At 40.4% G+C, this 19,550-nt stretch overlaps 1 pseudogene; it reads right to left on the bottom strand.

Annotated features, from left to right (window-relative positions):
- Positions 1-5,385: 5,385 nt before the first annotated feature.
- Positions 5,386-6,000, bottom strand: LOC114054415 (annotated as a pseudogene).
- Positions 6,001-19,550: the final 13,550 nt, after the last annotated feature.

Genomic DNA, 19,550 nt, shown 5'->3' with positions numbered 1-19,550 from the left:
GACAAGGGTACTCACTCCAATGACACAGATTATAACCCATACAACACTTTGCATCCTGTGATAAAAACACCACCACCAATGATAAGTTAGCATTTATACGTTATAACCCTATCCAGTTTGCAAAGCCCTTTATGTATTTTGTTTCATTTAATTGTCACCACAACCTTAGGAGAAAGTAAGTGGTTTTATTATCCCCATGAGAGGACAATGAGGACAAATAAGGAAACTGAAGCTAAGAGAGGTTAAATGAAGTCATTAGCTCAGGGTCAGACACATAGTAGGCATCTGAGGTTACATTTGAACTCAGGTTTCCTGACTCCAGGTCCAGAATATATCATCATATCCACCATACCATCAATATTCCACAGGAGACACACTCAAGTTGCCTTCTCTCTCTCTCTCTCATAATCAGGGTTAAGTGACTTGACCAGGGTCACACAGCTAGTAAGTGTCTGAGGTCAGAGTTGAACTCAGGTCCTCCTAACTCCAGGGCCGGTGCTCTATCCACCACACCACCTAGCTGTCCCTAGGTCTCTTAATATTATGTGGGTACCAGTAAGTCAGGAAGCAAGTAAACATCTATGAAGCACCTACTATGTGCCAGGCACTGTGCTAAGCTTTGAGATACAAAAAGAGGCAAAGACAGTCCCTACCCTCAAAGAACTTACCATCTAATGGGGGAGACAAAATCAAATCAGTATGTACAAACAAGCTATATACAGGATATATAGGAAAAATAATAGGGGAAAGGAATTAGAATTAAGAGTTGGGAAAGGCTTCCTGTGGAAGACGGGATTTTAGCTGGTACTTAAAGGAAGCTAGGGAATCCAGGAGGCAGACATGAGGAAGGAGAGCGTTCCAGGCATGGGGGAGAACTACAGAAAACGCTCAGGCCTGAGAGATGGAGTGTCATCATGGAACAGCCAGGAGGTTGTTTACCTGTTTTTCCTTGCTCTTGCTATATAAGATCATCTCATCTCCTTTGCCAGTCATACATCTCTCAGAAAATGTGTTTTCTAAAAAGATAAATTTTTATTAGTATCTTTTGTTTTTCAATTGTTCTTTTATGGATACTTTTTTTTAAACATGAGACACTTTCCAACAACACCCTCCCCCACCTGACAAAGTACAGTCCTCCAAACAGGTAAGCAGAGCATTATCTCACAGGGTGATTGCGACTGATAGTACCTAATATTCCACTTTTATAGTTTACAGATTGTTAACAGAAAGGAAGGATATGGGCTTTAACTTCAATAATTTGATGCCAATGTTACTTGTTGCACTTAGATAGTATCTTTTACATCTCTTCATGTGAGAGTCATGTTGGTAAAATGATGTAAACTAGTTATACTTGCCCAACATCTCTTCAGTGCCCTTTTCGTTGTTGTTCAGTCATGTTCAACTCTTCATGACCCCATTTGGGGTTTTCTTGACAAAGATACTTGAGTGGTTTGCCATTTCCTTCTACAGTTCATTTTATAGATGAGGAAACTGAGGCAAACAGAGTTAAGTGACTTGCCCAGGGTCACACAACTAGTAAGTATCTGGGGCTAGGTTTGAACTTGGGCAGATGAGTCTTCCCGACACCAGGCCCAGCAGTCTGTCTACTGCACCACCTAGCTGCCTTTGATCATTGCCCTTTTTGGTGACCCCAAATCTTGCTTCTTCCAGAGGTTTTCTATGATTCACTGCCATAGAGTATCACCCAAAGAATGCTGGTGTTAAAAAGACAGTTATTCTTTCAGAGAAGTCTGGGGTAATTCAAAGTGCTGCCCAGATTTCCAAATGTGATCCAGCCTTCTTTCTTCCGTCTATTCAGGTCTGTATCCAGTTATTGTACATATACAGTGTCTGACCAAAATATATAGTATACAATCTGAAGGGACCAACTTAGTGAGTTATCCATTCCACGCTCTGTACAATAGGCATTCTAGAACCACTTGGCTTCTTCTGTTGAGGTGCTTGGGCAGAATTCTTTTGGGTTGGCTATGAATTTCATGTAAGAGGCTCTATAATTTTCTGAGGCTTGAAATACTTGTAACTGTATTATCTCCAAATAAGGACATCTAGCACATCTTACCATCTATAAGGAATCTCTCTCCATTTGGATTCTGCACTAGATATCCTTCCTGACAGTGGCAAATGCCTTTGTTGAGTTGTTGTCTGTCCTTCGTTCTTGAAGAGGACCATGACATCAGGAAGGGGATGCCATGACTTGCAAGCGAATTGGATTGAAGTTTGTTGAGTACAGTTTTCCTAATTTTATGCTTCACTTGATCTTGGTAATAAGAGGATAATTAATCAAAATTACCTTTTATTTCATCAATCAGTGAAGTTTATATGATCTTAATTCATGTGTGGGAGATACTTTGTTGGATAAAAATCTTTAATTTTGCTTCATGTTCTAATGAGTCAAATTTTTTTCATAGTAAAAGAAATAATATAATGAGATTTCATGTACTCTGCACCCTTCAGTTACATACATATAAAGATACATTCTGCTATAGAATATCATTTGCAAAAGCCTACCTGTTCTCTCATATGTTCGTAAAGGATACATTTGATGGGTGAGTAGACCATTCTTAAGATTTAGAAAAGAAAAAGTAGGGGTGGCTAGGGGGTGTAGTGGATAGAGCTCCAGCTTTAGAGTCAGGAGGACCTGAGTTCAAATCCAGACACTTGACACTTACTAGCTACATGACTCTGGGCAAGTCACTTAAGCCCATTGCCTAGCCAAAAAAAAAAAAAAAGAGAGAGAAAGTAGACATAGAGTCCAGTAGTTAATCTGCTTGATTATGTCGGATATCTTCCATGATTTTCAATAATCATTCAACGTTTTCCCCTCTTTCAGATATCATGAGAACCAGTCCCTCAGTGCCCTTAGAACTGGGATTCTTTAAGCACTAGCCTCCTCTTGGTCTTGTCTGGTTCCTCTTTCTGCCTTTATCTTCTGTAGCGACACGGTTCCTCAGTCTGGTTTCTCTTCCTTTTCTTGAACATTGTAGATTGAGATGTTAGGGCCCAAAAACGGTTGCTCCACTATCCTTCCTGATGAAAATAAGATGCTGACAGAACTCTTCTGTTTTTCATCTGTTTAGTGTTCTCCTTCTAGTTTCTTTCAATGACATCAGGATAATCTGACTTGATTGGGCCTCTAGCCAAGTTTTCTTTACACCTGTTTTTCTTTCTACTGCATCTTTCTATTTTATGAAGTGGGACTGCTTATATTTTTTTTTACTGCCATCCTTTGTAAGGTTTTGCAAATAACCTTCTATTTTAAACCAATTTTACCTAAGGCTGACTTATCTCTACTTGACAGAGAGACCAATGAAGCATTTGTTAATGAAGGCAACTTGTAGGATCCTTTGACCTTCATGTTGTAGTGATTGCTTTACATCTGCTATTAAACGTGGCTATTACCTGTGTCAACATCTGTTCCTTTGCCCATTTCCAGTAAGTTTCTAGTTCGGGCACTTTCTGTTTGGAGAATAAGTTTATGGAAATCTCACCATGGAATCCATGGTGATAATTTGGATACTCCTTCAGCATGTTTTCTTCTTATTGGATGACTAAGCTCAGGCAGGGAAAAGGGGAAGCCCCAGACTAACCATTACTTTCCTAGTTTTCCTGGTAGTCAGAATACAGCCAATGTTGACTGTGCAGTCATGGTTTTAAGATCCCAGAGTCTCTAGCACAGGCCTTCCTGAAAGGGGAAAGACGGTGAAGGTGATTTTTGAGGACTGTATGATCTTGTAACATAGCATCAGTCCAGTTCAAATCTTTGATGAATACTCCTATTCAGGACCACCAACCATCAGCTTACAATATGGCTTACTGCATGATGTTTTCCCAGGGACATACAATAGCACAGGGAATGTTACCAGTTTAGAATATGGGGATAACTTCTTTTATAAGCTGGTTCAGTAAGACCTAGAGGGAAAAAGGACTGGTGCCCTTACCAGGGTTATTGGTGCTACTACCATTTTATTCACACATCAATTACCCTTCCTTCCTGATTATGAGATTAAGAGATATGCAGGATAATGGAGTATATAAGAAGTAGAATTTTTATCCTCACTTTTAGCTCAAATATTGCATAATTCCTTCAGACCTCTCTGTTCCTCATTCATGACATTTCAACTCCCAACTCCATGCTTTTGGACTGGCTGCTCCTCATGCCTGAAGCATACTTTCTCCTTACCTCTGACTCACAAATCACTTTCTTCCTTCAAGAAGCAGTTTAGGCAATACCTTCTACATTCAACCTTTCCTAATCACCTGAACTGTTACTACCTTCCCTCCCTAATTACCTTGAACTCATTCTCTTTATCCTTGCTCTCTGTGTACTTACATACTTGCATGTTGTTTCCCCTTTTAGAATGTAAGCCCCTTGAGAGCGAAGACTATTTCATTCTTTGTCTTGGTGTCCCCAGCGCCAACTGCATTGCACATAGTAGGTGCTCGATGATTGATTGAATCCTATTTTTTTAAGATTCACTAACTTGTTTGAAGAGATTACAATGAAGCTGTTGTAATTGCATGCCCTAAAGTTTTTTTAAAAAATAATACACATGGGGCAGCTACGTGGCACAGTGGATAGAGCACTGGCTCTGGAGTCAGGAGGACCTGAGTTCAAATCCGGCCTCAGACACATAACACTTACTAGCTGTGTGACCTTGGGCAAGTCATTTAACCCCATTACCTAGATGAAAAAAAAAAAAGAATTCCACTATTAAAAAGATAATAAAACACATTCTATTTTATTATGGAAAAGATATTAATGTTACTTTCTCTATAAAAGCAACTACTAAAATTTTACTCCAAAGGAAAAAAAAAGTTACAAAACAAGTATTTCAGAATTTAAAAAAATCAACCCCTTAAGTGAATTTTAAATATCATTTATAAACATAAAAGGAATAAATCCACCATTGTTATCAGCTCCATAGCCATCCAGGGCCATCTCCACTTGTCCTGATCTATATTTTGCCCTGGACCCAAATGGCTTCAGAGGAGAAAGTGAGGCTGGTGATCTTGCACAGCCTTCCCTCACTTAAATCCAATTCACTTGAAAATCATGGTATCATCTTCCTGATGTTACGGTCCTCTTCAAGAATGAAGGACAAGGGGCAGCTAGGTGGCGCAGTGGATAGAGCACTGGCCCTGAAGTCAGGAGGACCTGAGTTCAAATTCAGCCTCAGACCAAACACTTGACACTTACTAGCTGTGTGACCCTGGACAAGTCTCTTAACATCAATTGCTAAAAAAAAAAAAAAAAAAAAAAAAAGAATGAAGGACAAACAACAGCTACCCAACTCCCCCATCCAACAGGCAGGTAACGAATAAGCTTTCTGGGTCCTGTTCTATTCCAGACTTAGGTTTCTGGCTCTACTGGTGTCCATTACAAGCTTCCATTTGTGCGTCTTGTTCTTTTGCCAAATGAGGCTGTTTGGAATTTCTTCCCGTTCCTCTGCCTTGTCCTTGACTCCCTTTGCCACTGTCTAAGTGCTGCTGCCATCACCAAAGCTTCCAGGGCCATGCCTTCTGGTCATCTCATCTCTGCTCAAACTCTGTGTATCTCTGTGGGATGTCATGTGCTGAATATTCACAGTGCAGCCCTCCCAGGGGACGTCATTATACTATTCCATAGCCTTCAGAACATCTGCTTTTCACTCCAAATGCACACCTGCTCTCCCTCAGTGCCATCTAAACTGATCGTAAAGTGCAGCTATTTTCTTCAGAGTTCCAAATTCAGCAAATGATTCTGGAATATCTACATCTGACACCCCCAATTCAATATTGGAGACCAGTACTTTTCCACTTGTCTGTATGCCAGGACCTCCCCCAAATATTCTGTTGAACAGGTTGTGTTGCCACTTGTCTGGAAGCTACCCTCCATGACGGCGGGACACCAGTCTGTTCCGGCTGCTGCATCCATCTTCTTTGTGGGCTATGGTCAGCCGGGCCCTTCACCTCCAAACCATCGCTGTAGTACCTGTCCATCACCACCTCCGTGGGTGCTCTGAGCTTCAGTTGAGTTTAATGATGTTAGCTATGGACTCATCCACCCTGTGGGCTGTGGTTGGTCATATATTCCCGTCTTTATCCTTTCTTCTAATTTGTGATTGATTTTGATCTTTGCTTTCACAAGTTGACAACATGACCAATCATAAACAAAATATGTGAAGGGAAAATAGTTTGGTTGTTGGGGAAAAGTAAAGGAGATTCACAAGCTTTAGCCACCCCTTTTCCATATTGCTCTTAAATTGATTTTTCATGGTATCCAGGAAAAAAAAGTAGTATCGTAGTATTCAAGGATATTGTTTGGGTTAAAAAGAATCTCCTCAACTCACTTCTAACCTGCTCCTTTGCAATACTTTTGCTAAGTAGTGTCCCTGGGAGAGTTTGAAGGGGAACCAAGCTAGAGACCCTGGGAGTATTATAGGAATTAAGACTCAAACAAGACTTTAGACCCGGGTGGGGGGGGGGGGGAACCGGTGGCCTCAAGGCCACATGCGGCCCTTTAGGTCCTCAAGTGCAGCCCTTTGACTGAATCCAAACTTCGCAGAGCAAATCCCCTTAATGAAAGGATTTGTTCTGTAAAACTTGGACTCAGTCAAAAGGCCCTACCCAAGGATCTAGAGGACTACATGTGACCTTGAAGCTGCAGGTTCCCCATCCCTGCTTCAGACTGAGGGACCCCAAGCAACATCAGGAAGAAAGAATTCAAAAGTCAAACATGAAAATGTTTAAGGGTTTCTCCAGCTTTCTGGCTAGGTGTAGTTGCTTGGATCATGCATTATAAAATGGCTAGAGATAGGCTTGGGGCTAAACTCCTTCTTCAAAGGAAGAAGCTATATTATTATTATTATTATTATTAACATTATAACTATTGAAATTAATAATAATAACAATAATAATATCAACTAAATTTATTTAGCACTTTGAGGTTTATAAAGTGCTTTACAAATATTATCTTCTTTTGTCCTCACAAAAATTCTAGGAAGTAGGTGCTATTATTCTTATTTTACAGATAAGGAAACTGAGGTAGATGGAGGTTAAATGACTTTCCCAAGGTCACATAGCTAGTAATTGCCTGGGCCATATCTGAATTCAGATTTTTTGACTCCAGGTCCAGCACTGTATCCGCTTAGCCCCAGGTACATTATAGCTGAAGACCAGCTAAGGCAGTTAGTGGAAAGCAATAGCAGTGAAGAACCAGAATCATAGTCAACAATCAAAAGGTAGTGACTCAGTGGAGATGTGGTAGAGAGTGGCAGAGAGCCATGCAGTAACACCATCAGAGACCTTGGTGGCTCCACCATATAAGGCACAGTTGTCCTGATCATTCATGTTCCTTCTCATATGTGTGTCCTAAACGTGTATCTAGCCACACGTTCCCCACGTGCATGGCCATCCATGTATCTCCTCTTGTCGTATATATCCTGAAAGAACTTTTGAAGACTTATTACCAAGTTTCAGAATTATTATAATTAGCATTGATAGTAGTTTGGGGGGTAGTGTATCCATACCAATGAATCAATGGATCTTTGAAAGATCAAAGCAAATGGTTTAGTTGGAAAAACAATATATATTCTCGTGCTGACTCTGCCACTAATTAGCTGCATGACAGTATGATCACTTCACCTCTTTTCACCTCATTTTCTTCATCTGTAAGAATGAAAAGGTTAAACTATATGATATTTGAGGTCTCTTGCAGTTCTACAATTCTACTACTCTTTGAATACTAATTTCAATTAACTTTCATTACAAATGTAAGGGATAGACTCCCGCCAGCCCCATCTCAAGTGATACCATTTTTAATACCCTCCCTCATACCTTTATCAAATGAGAATGCTTCTTTCATCAAGTTATAAAATCAATGAATAAATCAATCAGTGGACATGAGGTATAAACAAGATTGTGTACACCCTGAGGTGCAAATTTCTTTGATTCAGCCAAGAAAGGAAAAAGCATGATGGGCTGACCAAACAAACTAATGCAGAGAAACTCCAGTAGTTCCCCACTCCAGAGGAGACTAACCCAGCAGTTTGAATCAAGCTCCCAGAAAGGAATTACTCTTAAAAGGAGTTTTCTTTTTTCCTTCCTTCCTTCCTTCCTGTCTTCCTTCCTTCCTTCTTCTTGTCATTCTCCCTCCCCATACATCTCAATTGACCATATTATTGGGAGAACTATACTCTAGAAAGGCACCAATCTTCATATCTCATCAGAGATCTACACCTAAGAGGAAATTAGTGAGAAGTTTATAAAGGGAGAAAAGGACTTCCAATGACCAGAAGCTGTGATATAGTCCTTTGCCTCATGTGTTCTCTACATGCTTGCTTCACTATCATTGTACTTTAAGTTTCAGCCCACTATCTCCATTAACCACAGGTGTTCAAGTAAGCCCCTAGTTTGGGAGAAACATCTTGTGCCAATTATTTTTTATTATACCATCTCTGTAAATAACCTTGCTAAATATGATTTAGTCTGGTTGACTAATTGTTAATGGGAAGCACACTGTTGGGGATTCATGAGAGACAACACTAGAAACCCAGCCCATTGGGGTTACCCTATAGAGCCCTGATGGTAGAAGTAGTCAACCAACCTTCTTAGGGCCCCAAACCACAAATGTGAGTGCAGGTTGGGGAAATATTCCCTGAGGAGGTGTTATATGAGGATAATACATTCCCACTGGGAAAATCTCCTACGAGATTGAATTGAAAATTTTGACTCAGGATTGTTGTATCATGTTATCATGGATAACATGATTGCTTAACATCAGACTACACTAGTATCATGGTACACCCAAAAGTGTTCTGGCTTTGAATTCAAAAGTTGTTATCGTTCAGTTGTTTTCAATCATGTCTGACTCATCGAGACCCCATTTGGGGTTTTCTTGGCAGAGATACTGGCTAGGTTTACTATTTCCTTCTAAAGTTCATTTTATAGGTGAATAAATTGAGGCCAACAGGGTTAAGTGACTTGCCCAGAGTCACACTAGTAAGTATCTCAGGCAGAAGAAGAGCCTTCCTGATCCCAAGCCCGGGGCTCTATTCGCTGTACCACCTAGCTGCCCATAACTAAAGTATCACCACCTATATTGGGTCATACAGCTAAGTGTCTGGGGCTGTATTTGAACTCAGGTCTTCCTGACTCCAGGCCCCACGCTCCATCCACTGTGCCACCTAGCTGCCTTGAATTCAAAGGACCTGGGTACAAATCCCATGTTAGATTTGAGGACTTTTGTGCCATCAGTTCCCAGAAGTTGGATTAGATGACTTCTAATAGTTCTCTGAGCTCTAAATCTATTATCCTATCATCTCTGCATGTGTCCTCCATCCCTAGCAGCATGATAACCAGTGGGAAAGCATAACCTGGTTTGTATAAGGGAAATATTTCTTGTCATTTATTTTTCTATGTTGTTCAGTTTGTCTTTTGCTGAAAATTAATGTATCCTCGCCTTGAGGTAGTAGAAGTAAGTATCTACTGATCCTGATTCTGTCATTGAATGAGTTGTGACCCTTCCCAGATTTGTATTATCCAAAATTTGATTTGCCATCTGTGCTTTCATCTCACCCAAATGCTGAACAAAATAAGGACAAAGAGAAAGTTCTATGTTATTTCATTAGATACCTCCCTATGCATTGGGGAAATATCACCCTTTGGCTCCCATTACTAAACTAGTTTCAAATCTACCCAAATAGACTATCATCAAGTCTACATCTTTTTTGTCTTGTCCACAAGGGTATCATGGGAAACTTTGTCAAATGTCTTGCTAAAAATCTAGATACACTATATCTATAGCAATTTCTCTAATCTATTAGTCTAATAATTCTTTTTATTTAAAGGCAGGGAGGTTAGTCTGGTTTATCTTGTTCTTAATTGACTGATGCAAACCTGTAATGGGAGGTGGTGTGGCTATGTGCCAAGTATATTTAAAATCAGAGGATTGGATTTCAATCCTGCCTCACCTGTGTGACCTGAGGCAAATCACTTAGCCTCTTGGGGCCTCAGTTTCCTCACTTGCAAAACGAGGGTGCAGGACTAGATTGAGTCAGGTCAACAAGCATTTATCAAGTGCCAACTATGTTCCAGGCACTGTGCTAAGAGCTGAGGATACAAAGAAAGGCAAACTATAGTCCCTTGCTATCAAGGAGCTCACAGTCTAAAGGAAGAAACACGTAAACAACTATGTACAAACAAGATATGTAGGAGATAAATTGGAGATCATTTTTGAAGGAAGATAGGAGGAATGTCAGAAATTGGGAAAGGCTTCTTGCAGAAAGTAGGATTTTAGATGAGCCTTAAAGAAAGTCAGGGAATCCAGGAGGTGGAGATGAAGAAAGAGAGCACTCCAAGCTTGGGGGACAGGCAGAGAAAAATGCCTGGGGTCTGGAGACCCCATGTTTGAGAAGCAGCAAGAAGGCCAGTTGTCACTAGGTTACAGTACACGGAAGGGAATAAGGTATAAGGAGACTGGAATTTGTTGAACGAGGTGACATGATCAGAGCTGTATTTGAAGAAGATCGATTTAAAAGCTGAATGGAAGATAGACAGGAGTGAGGAGAGACTCGAGGTAGGAAGAACAATCAGGAGGCTATTGCATTAGTCTGGACATGAGGTGATAAGGGGCTCCACCAGTGTGGTAGCAGAATCAGAGGAGAGAAGGTTGTATTTGAGAGATGTTACAAAGGTAGCATGGAGGGAGAAGTCTGAAATAACTGAGGAAACAAAGGTTCAAGGTTCCAAGCATATTGATTTGTTAAGCGAAGCATGCCAAATGTATAACAAATCAGGACCAGGGCCCCTCAGCTTGTCACTGGACTCCCCCAAACAGGAGGAGATCGATTTTTATGCATTAAAAGAAAACAACGAACAGGCTACGAATCAGGATACAAAATTGGGTAATCTGATTTCTAATTAGAGGAACTATTAGGGGCTTTCCAAGTTGGGAGGGAGAGAACAAAGAGGTGGAATTCCCTGAATTCAGAAAAAAGAGGTGTGCCTCCTCCCCCAAGAGTCTGTATTCAATCAAAGTAACAAAGAAACACTAACATTGACCAGTACCTGCTCATTTTCAGATAAGGCATAAGGACTGCCTGAGATGTATAATTGTGAGAAAACTCCTTTGGAGTTTCTGGTCAGCATAATCTAGATCCTTAGTTAAGGGTTTCTAAATAACAGGGAGAGGTGGTCCAGTTTCCCAGCCACACGTGGCTAGATTCAAACAATTCAACGAAGTTTTCTCACAATTCTCATAACTGAATAAAGTTTTCTCACAAGAATGAAATTGTACTAGACTCATAACTGAATAGAAAGTGAACTGAGCTAGATCAGGAGTTGAGTCACAAGATGGAGTCAGTGTGGTTCATGAATTCCCACAATTCCCTCAGTAGAATCCATAGAACTTAGCAACTAACTGGCTATGGGAAGTGAAGAAGAATGAGGAGTTGAAGATGACACCTAGAATATAAGCCTAGATGGTCTTGAAGGTCACATCTCAACTATGACCCTGTGATCATTGCTTCCTTTTCTACATGCTCGTAAGTCATCCTTTTTTGGTAATGCATTCTAAAACACTGCCAGGAATCGAAGTCAAGCTCACCAGCGTACAGTGGGAGAAATCTACCTTCTTTCCTTTATTGAGAAGTAGGATATTTGCCTGCTTCTGATCTTGCTTCCCCTCTCCCATTTGCTGAGCTTTCTCAAAAATCACTGACGTTAGCTCAGCAATCTCACCTACAAGTTTTTTCCATATCTTGGAATGCAGCTCACCATGGCCTGGTGGCCTGAAGTCATTGAGGGCAGTAGAGTACTACCTCGCTCTCTCCTTGCCTATGTGAAAATACATGAAGGAAGAGAACTACAATTTTGTCACTGTAGGGAATTACTGGTGTGGCGGCTCCCTCCACCATCGCAGACCATAATTCCTGGTGCAGGAATCATCTTTTTAGGTGGTGCAGTGTCTAGAGTCAGGAAGACTTGAGTTCAAATCAGTCACAGACACTAGCTGTGTGACCCTGGGCAAGTCACTTCACCCTGTTTGCTTCATCTGTAAGATGAGCTGGAGAAGGAAATGACAAAATACTCCAGTACCTTTGCCATGGAAACCCTAAATGGGGTCATGAAGAGCTGAACATGACTGAAAAATAACTGAACGATAAAAGTGATGGGGAGTTCACTGTCTCTTCCCAGTCAGGTTCGTTGTGGGATAGCTGATTGTTTGAAAGATTCTTCTCACTCTTAACTGAAATAAGGGTCTCTTCAGTGTCTATTCCTAGCTCCTAGTTTTGTCCTTTGAGGACAAGCTGAACAAATCTAACCTTTCCTGATCCCCCTCTAGAGTTAGTGTTCTCTCCCTCCTCAAATTAACATACACATCCTTCTCTGTTTACATGCTGTATCTCCCCGTTGTTGTTTAGTCAATCCAGTTGTAACCAACTCTCCATGACCCCATTTGGGGTTTTCTTGGCAAAAATACTGGAGTGGTTTGCCATTTCCTTCTTCAGCTCATCTGACAGATGAGGAAACTGAGGCAAATAGGGTTAAGTGATTTACCCAGGGTCACACAGCTACGAAGTGTCTGAGGCTGGATTTGAACTCAGGTCTTCCTGCCCTGTATCTACTTGGCAGAATGTAAATTTCTTGAGGGGAGGGACTATTTTTTGTTGTCTATGTGTAGCTCAGTGCCTTGCATGTATAGGTTTTTTAAGAAATGTTTTGTAGATTGGACTAGATTGGATTAAGTTGCAAATCTATCTGAGGTGAGTTGTCAGAAGTGCATAGGCATTAAATTAATTGCTCAGTTCACTAAACTAAGTAAGTTAGAAGCAGAATTTGAATCCAGGTCACTGCTCCATCCATTAAGATGTGCTCCACAATTAAGTTGGGATTCAAGTTCCTGAGGATTATTCTCTGGGTAGAGAAAATAGATACAAAATGAGTAGTCCTGTCTCTTTTTTGCCATCACTTATGATCATCCCTAGTTACGATCCTGCCATTTCTCTTATCTTCCTTCTCCATGCTCACCAGTAAGAGTTTTAAAAGACCTTTGAGTTATTTTTTCCTTTTTTTGATGCCAGCCTCAGCTCTTCTTGTGTTGAACTTTTACTTATGCTGAGCTATCCGCTCTTCCTTTCATCTTCTGTATATGTCTTACCTCTCTAACTAATGCCCTGCTTCTTTTTTTTCTTTATTAACAAGAGAGACAATTAGTCTCTCTCCCTCCCACTCCCTCCACTAATTTAACAAAGAAAAGAAAAAGACAGAAAAGAGAAAGCCATTGTAACACTTAGGTCTTCTAAAAATCTAATTCCTCTTGATTTGAGTTCTATAATCTTAGGCCATGGGATCCTAGCTGTCTTTTCTCTGAATCAGAGTCAGAGTGAGAGTCAATAAATATTTATTAAGCATCTACTATGTGCACTGTATTAAGTTCTGGGGATACAGTTAGTTCCTGTCCTCAGGAATCTTACAATCTAATAGGGGAGAAAATACATAAAAAGGAACTGAAAAGCAAGGAAGTGGAGGTGACCCAGCTCAGGGACATAATGAAATCCTACAGTCAGGGTGGGAAATTATCTAAGGAGGTATGAATTTCTGAGTTGACTTCATATTGCAGAATAATGAATTTCTGGAAATGATGAAGTCCAGGAAAGTCGCCCAGTGGGAAATGATAAGGAGGATTCCCTGAGTGGCCCCTGTGAATGGTGGAAAATCAGGGAAGAGATACCAAATGGCCACCTCCCACCCTCTCCAACTAGAGGGAAGGAAGGGCTCCAGGAGATGGGGGGAGGGGTGTGCTGAGGTGGTGTTTCTGAGTTGATTTTGTTTTTCAGAATGATGAGTTTCTGAAGATGCTGAAGTCCATGAAGACAGTCAAGTGGAAAATGAATTCTTTGAGATGTGCTCTTTCAAAATCTCAAGTGTACCTTAGATCATGACCAGCATTCCCCATTACTGATGCATCACGAACTTTAAAATGGCATGGTAATTTACTCTAAATGTTGGTCACCCAATTTCTCCTTATTGTCAGAATCAGGTTTAGAAAAACAATTATCTTATTCCTTCCTCTATTATCTATCTGAAGGATGAAATTATTATCAGGGGTAAGTCAAGGATTTCTCACACATTCTGTCCTTAGTATGAAAGCTGAGCAGATACTCAAAAAGTCAACATCCATCATTATTTATTCTCTTCCATCATATCCCTTGAACTCATCATCTAATCCCACCTTTTGACCAAATGGGCTGTAATGAATTACTACCACAATGTATGTACAGTACCTTCTGTTTATCCTATCACAGATTTTCCACCAAATTCCCTCCCCCATGTTTCCCTACTCCATTGTGTGGATTTCTACACTGTCTCAATGTATGCAACCCTATGCCTTTATCCAATTGATCTTTTTGTGAAAAGCATAGTCCTCCAAGGCCATATTCTAGTCAGGAGTCACAGAATCACAGAATTTTAGTTAGAAGGGACCTAAGCTGCCATCTAGTCAAATAGATGCCAGGAAAATTACCCTTGCTATCAGTCAACAGATATTGATTAATCATCTACAGTATAGCTGTGGTTATCCAGCCTTTACTTGAAGACCTCCAATAAGGGAAGCCCATTGCCTCCCAAAAGAGGAGAGTGCTCTAATTGTTAGGAAAATTGTCCTGACGTTGAGTCCTAATTTTCCTCTCTGCAAATTCCACCTTGTTGCAACACGTTGCTTTTGCTTCTAGTTCTGCATTCTGGGACCGATTTGAACAAGCCTAATCCTTCTAAAACACGACACCTTTCCAGTTATTTAAGATTAGTGATCATGTCTTTCACAAATCTCTTCTACTTATACACCTCCATTTCTTTCATATAGCTTGATCTTGAGGCTCTTTACCAGTCCAGTCATCCTTGTTCAGATCTCTCCAGCTTACCTAATTTTTTTTCTATCAGGATCTATGCTTTCACTGGTGTAGACAACTCCAGGAGAGGTAACTTCCTCTACCAATATAGATCAACAACTCTTCTACAACTTATAGTCATTTGAGAGTTGCCCAGGGTTGAGAGTTGCCCAGGGTTTGTTGTTCAGTTGTTTCAGTTGTGAGCAACTCTTTGTGAACTCATTTGGGATTTTCTTGGCAAAGACACTGGAGTGGTTTGCCATTTCCTTCTCCAGCTCATTTTACAGATAGAGAAACTGAGGTAAACAAGGTTAAGTGATTTGGCCAGGGTCACATAGCTAGTAAGTGTCTGAGGTTGGATTTGAACTCAGGTCTTCCTGACTCCAAGCCCAACCACTATGCACTGGTACCACCTAACCACCCTTGTGTAAGGCATTGAGAGATTAAGTGACTTACTCACAATCACATAGTCAGTGTGATGAGATGGAGGACTTGAACCCAGACCTTCTTGACCTCAAAGTCAGATCTCTGTCCACAAAATGGCCCCTTAGTTCTTCCTAAAATTTCATGCCCATTATACTTCAGATACGGTATGGTTTAGAGATTATGCCTCTCTTAGAGCAGACTAAGATTGCAATCGTTTTCTTGGCTTCCAGACCTGTGGTTAATTCATACTGAACCTTTAGTCGACTAGACCCACACACTGCTCCCAGTCAGGCCTAGATCTTTTCCCCATGAATTGTTCTCTAATCACAGCCCCCCATCTTATACTTGCAAAGCTGATTTTTTTAAAAACTTGTATGACATTATATTTTTCTCTATCAAACTTTATCTTACTCCATTTGGTCCAGTATTCTAGCCTGTCAATATCTTTTTGCATCCTGCCTATCATCCAGTGTGTTAGTTATCCTTCCTAGTTTTAAGTCATCTACAAATTTAATAAGCACTTAGAAGAAACACAAACTTAATAAGCCTTTATATAAGTCATTGATAAAAATGTCAAGCAGCACAGATTCCTGGGACATGCCACTAGAGACTTCCTTTCAAATTGACATCAAACCAATGATAGCTTTGATGGTTAACCATTAATCCTTTGGCTCCAGTCATTCAACAAATTCTGAAGTCACTTAATTGCATTATCATGTAACCTACATTTTTTCAGAAGGTTAGCAAGAAGAACCTTATCAAATGCTTTGCTAAAAAGCTAAATAACCTATAGCTATGGTATCCTCAGTTTTGTAATCCTATCAAAAGAGGAAATAAGGTTACTCTAGTATGACCTGTTTTTGAGGAAGCTTAGTGGGTCATATTTCTAGTAAGTTTCAGATATGCCTGTGAGGTCATATTCATCTCATTGAATTGAATAAAAGGAGGTGTTGTTTCCATCTTCACTAAGAAAAATAAGGAAAATCACCTCCTCCTTCTAGGAAAAAAAATAGCTACAAAAGATTTTGTTTTTCTATTGGTGCCAAGTTGATGCAAAGGGCCATTGCTAGTGTCTACTGTAAATCACTCAAAGTGAAATAAAGTTCAAATGAGCATGAGGACTACCTTGAAAGGAAAGTAATGTCCTACAAAAGAAACATTCCTTCTATGAGGTGCATGTAGAAAGGGAAGAAGCAGTTCCAATCAATTAATAAATAAGCATTTGTTAAGTACTTATTATGTGCCAAGTACTGCACTAGGTGTTGGGGATATAAAGACAAAAACAGTACTTGCCCTCAAGGAACTTACATTCTATTTGGGGAAATACCATGTATATATAGAAATAGATACAAAATATACAAAACAAGTAAATATGAAGTAATTTTTGGGGTTGGAGAAGGCACTAACAACTAAGAGGATCAGAAAGCAATTTAGGTAATTGGTGGTGTTTGAGCTGAGTTTTGAAGGAAACTATCCTAAGGGCCTGAAGAAAGGAGGGAGTAAATACCAGGCATGTCGCTACAGAGACTTGGAGATCATGGAATGCTGTATCTAAGGAAAAGCAAAAAGACCAATTTGTTTAGTGTGTGAAGGGGAGAGGAATAACTTTTAACAAGCCTGCAAAGGTAGAATGGAGTTAGATAATGAGGTTGAATGAAGAAATGACTTATTCAAGAGCAAAGGTTCTTAACCTAAGGTCTGTGAACCTGTTGGGGTTTGTTTTTTTTAAATATTTTTGAAAACTATATCAGTATAATTTGTTGCCTGTGTATTTTGTGCATTTAAAAAAATTATTCTGAGAATAAATAGGTCTATAGGCTTCACTAGATTGCCAAAGGGCTCCATGAAATGAAAAAGGCTAAGAACCCTTCTTCTAAAGGAAACAGGGACACCCTAGAGCTTTTTAAGCAGCAGAGTGACATTACCATACCTGCATTCTAAGAACTGCATTTTGGTAGTTGGTGAAGGTAAATGGAGAAGGGATAGACTTAAGGCAGTGGCGGGGGGCAATTTGGGGGCTATTACGATGGTTCAGGGCAGGCAAGAGTTGTTGAGGTCCTGTCTTGGCATGATGTTGGGAGTAATGCTGGTGGTGGTGGTAGAGGTAGGGGGTACTTTATGAACTGCATCTATATGGTTTCATAGCCCTAGCTGGTAGAGAGAATTTTTTCCTCATCCCCCACATTTTTCTCTGAGTAATTCATTACCCACTCTCTTCATTCTTGCAGCAGAGTGAGACTCCCAAAGATGTCAACCTGGGGCAGCAGATTGACTACACTTCTACACTTACACGGTAGGCTCTCGGTTTCAATCATGTACAAGAGAGAACTGAGGAGAGTAAGAAGAAACATGACCCAGGCCAAGCCGACCTGAACACTAGAGAGACAAAAGAGCTTTTCCTTTCATGTGCTCAGTCTAAGCTCTGTGCTGGTTTTTAATAGGGTATGGATCCCAGCTACAAGTCTTAGGGAACTGTTGGATTCTCTACAGAGTCATCTAAAGGAACAGGGAAAGGATCATCATGGGTAAGTGCCCAGAATGAACCCAGTTGGCCTTAGCTTAACTGGGTGGAGACTGCAGGCTTGTCTGGCCAGGCTGAATGGGAGGGGTTGGCCAACATATGGTTGTAATTGTGATTGAGAAACATGGCAGAGGCCAAAGTACAAGAGACTAGGACAAAGGTCTTATGGTAGTTCATAGATTTAGAGTTTGGGAAGGATTTTTGAGGTCACATAATCCAACCCTTTCCTTTTATTGATTGAGAAACTGAAGCCTAAGGTGGTAAAGTGACTTGTACAAAGTTATACAAGCAGTAAGGAGCAAAGCTGGGATATGAACTTAGGTTCTCTGGCTCCAAATCTAACACTTCCCACTCCACCATACTGGTTGGTAAATGCTGGGCTCTAGATCATTACTTGGTCAGGTGACAGTAGGTTGAAACTGGTGGGAGCTAAACCAAGAGGGAGGGGAGGTGAAGATGTGAGATGAGGTAAAGTTAAGCATTTCACCAAAGTACAAAAGGCAAGCACAGAAATAAAGGAGCAAATAAAGGACTTGTGGTTATCCAATTGGATTGGGATCAGATAGCCAGAGAGCAAGACCAATGAAGTACTGAACTCAGGAGCCAACAGATGGGAGCTCTCTAAAGAAGGCAGTGTATACAGCTCTTAGAAGAATGCTGAGTCTCTGTACAGTGTTGCCTTTTAACTGTGGCTTGTGACTTTCCAGGGAATGACAAAATGTTCCTGCCTAAACAGGACTCAGGCCTCAGAGGGCTTTTGGGCTCCATTTTATGATAACTACAACTTCCGTGCTCCAAGAATCAGAAGATATGGCAATGTCTTCAGGGTTGTTAGCTGTATGAATCCTTGAGTAGAAACCGTACCCCACTGAACCCACAGCATCATTTTTGAAGCCTTACTTTATTTATTCAGCCTCCCCCTACACCCTAGTGGTGAAATTGGAAGGATTTTAGTAGGATTTGGGGATGGGGAACCTGATGGTCTGAGGTTCAACATCCATTTACTAGAAATAATTTTAATTTTTCTAGTACTTTTCTTCTAATGAGAATCATCAAATTGTAGAGTTGGAAGGAATTATCTTGTCAATCCCTTATACCCATCAGGAATTTCATGTGTATCAGTGCCCCCAAAGTGTTCATCCAGTCTCTTCTGGAAGACTTCTCATGCCTTAAATTAACCCATTCCCCTTTTAAATAGCTTTAATTGTTAGAAGTTTTTCTTTACATTTTGTTGAAATATGTCTTTCTGTTATTTGTACCCACTGTTTTAATTTTGTCCCTTGGGGTCAAATAGAGCATGTGGAATTGCAACTTCTATTTGACAATTGTTTAAATACTCAAAGGCAGTTATAATGTGCTGCCTTGCCATGGCTTCTCTTCTCTAAACCAACTTTTTCCTTAATCTTTGGAGGCTTTAGAATCATCATCTCATTATTATTGTTGTCCTCTGGATATGCCCATGTCCCTTCTAGAATGTGGAACCTAGGCTGGGACATGATACTCTAGATGTGGTCTGACCAAGGCAAAGAAGATTAAGACCCTCATCTCCTTTGTTATGACTACTATTCTATTAGAGGCAGCTAGTGACACTGTAGATAGAGTATTGGCTCTGGAGTCAGAAAGACCTGAGTTCAAATCTGGCCTCAGACACTTACAAGCTGTAGGACCCTGAGCAAGTCACTTAACCTCTGTTTGCCTCAGTTTCCTCATCTGTA

The sequence above is a fragment of the Vombatus ursinus genome, unplaced genomic scaffold, assembly GCF_900497805.2.
Source record: "Vombatus ursinus unplaced genomic scaffold, bare-nosed wombat genome assembly UNPS02014813.1, whole genome shotgun sequence".
Lineage (NCBI taxonomy): Eukaryota > Metazoa > Chordata > Mammalia > Diprotodontia > Vombatidae > Vombatus > Vombatus ursinus.
This window is presented reverse-complemented; position numbering and strand designations above follow the sequence as displayed.